The sequence below is a fragment of the Schistosoma haematobium genome, chromosome 1 (assembly GCF_000699445.3).
Source record: "Schistosoma haematobium chromosome 1, whole genome shotgun sequence".
Taxonomy (NCBI): domain Eukaryota; kingdom Metazoa; phylum Platyhelminthes; class Trematoda; order Strigeidida; family Schistosomatidae; genus Schistosoma; species Schistosoma haematobium.
This window is the reverse complement of record NC_067196.1, coordinates 92591952-92598462: the sequence shown is the minus strand read 5'-3', so window position 1 is coordinate 92598462 and position 6511 is coordinate 92591952.

Sequence of the window (6511 nt, the reverse complement as noted above, 5' to 3'; positions counted from 1 at the left end):
AGTGAAGTAGTCAAACGTGTCGACAACTTCACTTATCTTGGAAGTTTTTTCAACCCTAATAGGTTGGTGTCTGACGAAATCTCAGCACGGATCCGAAAAGCTCGTTTGGCTTTTGCCGACGTACGTCACCTATGGCGAAGGTGAGATATCCGTCTGTCAATTAAGAGACAAGTATACTGCGCAGCAGTTCGTTCTGTCCTACTTTACGGCTGTAAAACGTGGCCATTGAGAGTAGAAGATACTCGTAAGCTACTAGCATTTGATCACAGATGTCTTAGAAATATTGCTTGTATCTGCTGGGATCACCGGGTAAGTGATGGTGAGGTTAGATGCTGGATATTAGAGAATGATGGTAAATCATTTGATGAGGTTGTAAATTTTCATCGACTGAGATGGTTGGGTCACGTGTCACGTATGCCTAAACACTGATTACCACGACTTGCAGTGCTGGATAATGTTGGAGACGGTTGGAAGAAAGTTGAGGCGGCCAAACCAAAAACGTGACATCAGTCCTTGAAGTCACTATTTTCTAGTCTTAGCCATGTTGGTATATGCAGACTACTAGGTTGGGTTCCGCGTGACTATCATAACCAATGATTGGAGACTGTGTGACATGGCTCAGAATCTACCACAATGGTGTAGGTGCTTACACACATTGTCTTTCATTAGACTGGGATATTAAAATTGCTTTGTACCTTTCTTTATACGAACTAATTCTTTCTTCTTGTGTTATGTCCTTATACACAGTCTTTCTTTCATGTGTTAATACCACTCAAGTGACTGCTTCTATGAATTTGGTGTCCATCTTGTTGTGCTAATGATGTTGGCAACTTTGACCGATGCATATATGTGCCTGGTCCTACATTGCAGCTGACTGAATAGTCAATGGCTTCATGAACTAATGCCTTAGTTGGTTTGAATTTCAGTAATTACTCAGTGACCAGCCACTTGTAAATAGTGGGTGATCGCCACCATTGATCAACATCTTAAATATATTCTGGTCATACGAAATTGATTCTGCCTCTTAATTGTTTATTTAACTTAAATTATCTAAAGTAGCATTTAGAAAAAACTTTAAATACAAATGTCATAAAGTACATCTAAACTTTACTTTGTAACTGTTCACTTTGACTAGGATTATAGAATTTGTTTTGTACTTTGTATTTTAGACGGTCGGTGTTAAAGTTAGTAAGCACACACCAAACATTTGTCCATATTTGGTATAAAATAATGCGTACTATCACTTAATCAATCACATACAACGTAGAACGCGCATTTTAGACTAAATAGAATCACTATAAGCTTGCTGTTTTCCTTCATTTAGTGAATTTTCTCTTAAACGAAATTGGTTTCAAATAGGCGCCACCATATTTATATCACTGCTACCTGAACTATACATTCATTTTAATATTTTATATTGAAGATTAGCTTCTAAAAGATAAAAACTGCTTGTAAACAAAAATCTTATATACCACTTACCTTCCAATAAAATGTCTCAGTTAGTCATTGTCTAACAGGTAAAACTAATCTTTGTGTCAATGCACGTCTACAATTGTTTCTTATCGATCGTATTTAACAGCCATATTCTTAAGCATGTTTATTTACAGCTTGAGGAAATGTCGATAAAGTGTTTTTTGTTCCACATAGTCAACAGTAATTCGACGAAAGCCACCTACAGTAATCAAGAACCGTACCCTTCGCCTGCTAAGCCGCAAAAGACACTGTTGGGCGGAATACAAACGAACTAATAACGATGGAGCGTATAGGCAATACAAACATATCAGGAACATATGCACGAAGGCTATAAGAGAAGACAGGCTTCAGTACCAAACAAAGCTTATGGACAAATTCGCCTCTAACCCTAGAAGCCTATTCCGTTATGCAGCCTCTCTTCGTCAAGCCAAAACAGGAGTTTCCCAACTGCTAGGTCTTAACGGCCCGACCAACAATGATGGCGACGCCGCTAACCTTCTGGCGGCACATTACTCTCAAACATCTCAACCGGCTGACATCAACTTTATTGACGACAGTTTCATCTGCAATTCCACAGGACTTTCTGAAGTGGACCTAAGCACTGACTTGGTGTTCCGGAAACTGCAGCACTTAAGACTTGATACTTCTCCTGGCCCGGATATGGTTCATCCTGCCATACTGAGGGAGGCAGCCTCAATCCTGGCAACGCCGCTTAGCGTGATGTTTTCACACTCGCCTAGCCGAGGCAAATTACCGGAAAATTGGAAGTTGGCTCACATCACACCAATTTTCAAAGGTGGTCGACGCAATGAACCTTCAAGTTATCGGCCGGTAGCTCTTCTGTCATTACCTTCAAAACTCATGGAGTCCCTGATATGCGACGGTTTAAACGACTATCTACTGTCCTTAAATTTCTTCTCACCCCAACAGCATGGTTTCAGGAAGGGTTACTCTTGTATAACCAACCTGCTGACTGCGGTGGACAGATGGACAAGCATCCTCGATCGCAAGGGAAAGGTTGATGTCATTTACCTTGATTTCTCAAAAGCTTTTGATAAGGTTAACCACTTGTGTCTTATCAACAAGCTCAAACGACTAGGTATCAAACCACCTCTAATCGACTGGCTTACTTCATACCTAAAAATCGACACTTTAAGGTTAGGGTCAATTTCACTTTATCTCAGGCTATGGAATGTCCTAGTGGGGTCCCCCAGGGCTTAGTACTAGGGCCTCTTCTCTTCTTGATCTACATAAATGATCTTCCTCAACAGGTAACGTCAGACTTATTACTTTTTGCTGACGACGTGAAACTTTGGAGAGAGATACGCAACCAAGACGATACACAGGCACTTCAGGAGGATCTGACGCGACTTCAAAGTTGGGCAGACGATAACGGACTTACCTTTAACACTTCAAAGTGTAAAGTAGTCCATCTGCGACATGTCGCAAACTACAGTTACAACTTAGGAAACTCCTCTCTAGTAGTATCCCAAGTCGAAAAAGATTTAGGAGTCCTGGTGCTCCATGATTTGAAGTCTTACGCTAACTGTGACAAAAATGCCTTCCGAGCAAACCTTGCACTGGTAACGTTGAGGCGCATTTTTGGCCAGTTTGACGGAAGAACTTTCCACACAATCTTCAATAGTTTCATCCGTCCCCATTTAGAGTACGGAAACATAGTACTGCCCCCTCACTCCAAAAGGACAAGGTCACTTTGGAGCGTATCCAACGGCGAGCCACGAAATCAGTTCGAGGACTCAAATCTAAGCCTTACGAAGAACGCCTCCGTTCACTAGACCTTTACCCACTAGAATATAGTCGTCTTAGAGGTGATTTATTAATGGCTTATAGTATTCTTAACACTTCTGGACATCCTCTTAAACACCTACTTAAGCTTAGTTCGAATAATAACCTAAGGGGTAACACCCAGAAACTGGAAACACAACATAGCAAGACGGAATGTAGACACAACTTCTACTCCTTAAGAGTTGTCAAAAGCTGGAACTCGCTGCCGGCCGAGCTAGTCCAAGCGACTTCTCAGGAGTCCTTCAAGAGGCAACTTGACCTATTCTTAAGGACCAAGGACAGCATCACACTATGATTTACCAATTTCTTTTCCTCTTTATTGTTAACATACCTAGGTTCCTGCCTGGAGGATTTGGTGATCCCCTGCTACTAGACACGGAAGCCTGTTAAGCGAAAGCTTCTTCTATTCCGTCCACAACCATTTGAACCCTTTGACTCTGATGTCTAATGTGAAAGTTAGCGCGCTTTGTGGAGTTTGCGTTGCGACAAGTTATTGATGGTCGAGAATGGATGGAATTAGGGTTCATTGCAGTCGGTCAAATACATCAACTTGAACGTATTACTTTGTGCTTTTGAAAGTGATCACAGATAAATTTCAGGGGCACTGGTGACGGCGCAGGACGGAACCATACACCGCATTTGTCTCAACCGTGTACAAGCATGTTTTAATTGGTGCTGCACTCGATCGCTTTTTCATGCATCACTAGTCTTTCAAAATTGAAAAGACGGGTATAGACTGCAAATTTTTAACCATAAGTTTCCTCAAAGCAAAATTGTATATCTAGACCTATATTTTTGGGTCTATTTTAGAATGATTTATCGGATATCTAATGTTGTGTTAAACTGCTCTATGCCAAATTTTTGTGTGACCGAATGCAAAAAAGTTATTAGAACTAAATCACACACCTGTAGCAACAAATAGAAGTGCCACTGAAGTTCCAAGCGAAAATGAATAGTCCGGAATACATCTACAGATAAAACGACCGACTTCAATACCATTCAGTTTTCTAACACCGGTCACAATTTACTGGTCTACATGTAGTGATCCTCTGCAGTAAGTGGTTGCTCGATTCGGAGCATCTCAACACATGTTTTGCTCACTTAGTTGCCCTTATATCTAGACAACCAATGCTTCACGATACATTCTAAAAATGAAACGGAACTTTTCGGATAATAAAGTATAAAAGGCAACTGGTTAAATGATTAGTACTTTCTTTGTAATCCATAGACAGTGATTAGTCCCCTCAAAGTCTAGTATTTTTAAGCATAACTGACACAATCGCTCTTAGTGTGGTGCATGCTACTTATGCTGACAGATATTAGTAGCATGCAGCACCCATTGGAAGTGGAATGCCTGGCGGCGGAAGACTGAATTGAAGAAAACAGGAATGGAGACAGCAGCTATAATAGCAACGAAATTGAAAGAATCATAAAGTATGTGAGGGACAACTAAAGAAAGATGTGCAAAGAATGTATTTAATGTACGGTTTTTATATTTTACGAAGGCACTCTGTAATTTTGCATTAAAAAAATAGATTGGTTATCCCCACTCCCTGTTCACTACAGTAGCTATAATAATTGTGATAAAATGTAATACTTTACAAATTGCAATGCATTTTTAGAATAATGAATAATCCAAGTGGAGGAAAGGACTCTAGTCTTGTACAATGCATTTTAAAAGAGTTGGCTGAAGAACTCTCACCATATGGTTTTGATATATCCCCATTTTTATCTGGTTGGTATGATGCTAATATCAGTTCAAAGGTCCGGCTTGGGTCTGATCTAGCACCTTATGAAGACTGTTTATGCATTTGTTTGATAAGCAGTCCACAAATGTTTGAAAAGACATTTATACCAACTGTTTTTGATTGGTGTAAAGAGTCAGGAATAGAATCACTGGATAATGTTTTAAAATGTTTGAAAACTCGGTTTTGTGGATCTAGATTTCTTCCCGGCTGTGATGATCCCTTCGATTGGACTGTTTTTATTCGATTACAAAAGGCACTAAGTAATTCTGTTCAAAATTTAAAACTTAATCTAACTCCTGACGAGTCGACAAAGTTAAATAATGCGGAATGGATACCAGATTATGCCATCAGACCAGTTACTCGACTTCCCTATGTTCATGTGCAAACAGCTGGTCACGTATCAGGAATGGCTTATTTTCATCAACCTAGTGATTCAATAAAGAAAAAGGCGGTTCCTATAGTGGAGTCAGTTTGCATCCATATTACGGCGGTTGGTTCGGGTTTAGGTAAGTAGTCTATTTATGTAAATAAAACAATGTAGATATAATTTAGCTTTGTTTACTAACGTCATTTGTTCTAGAATTCTAATTTTTATTGTATTGTGAATTTAACCTCTATTTCCACACGACAAAACAAGGTATAGGTAGCCCTGTTAATTCTAATCCATTGCATTAATTTACCAATCAGACCATATTGTTTTGTAAAGACAAAGATCAGTAAATCCCAAATTGATTCATACGCATTTAAAAATGGTTAAATCAGTCAATTGATGCTATGAGACCTACACTTTTTTCTTATTTCCACGTCATTAATACTTACTAGTGTACAGTTGTGACTTTAGATATCTATCCATGTTTGTTATTTTTATTAGTTAAAGAAGTCATTGCTTTTAAAAAATGTTACTATTACTTAGCGGACCAAACCAATGCAAAGCCCACAGTTCCAATAAGTGTATCAGGGGTTTAAACCATGCTATCCCAGTTGAGACAATATTTATGACCGTTCATACAGGTTTGTTTCATAGCCTAGTACACATATCTACACGTAATGTTTTCATGTTAAAGTGATATACTTAGGACTGTACACTGTTTAATATATTATGGTCTATTAAGAGTGCAAGTCTTTCGAAAACTGAAATTATAAATACATAATGCTCTTTTCCTTCTCAGAGGTATTTATATCTTCCCCAACTTACGATATCCAACTTTACCAAGACAAAATCCATTATCTCCTATCTATTCCGAGAATGAACAATTGCCGGACGAATTATTAGAACATGTATTGCATGAATATAATTGTTGTTGGAATGAAAATAAATGGAGAGATTATAAGTTACCAGATACAATTGATCACCGTTATTCATCAAATGCTTTAGCTTATTTTTCAACGCCACCATCAGAACGCGTACAATTTGTTCGAAATTGGTTTGCACGTTATAAAAATATTGATCAATAACAATAACCAAATCCATACACAATTTGACT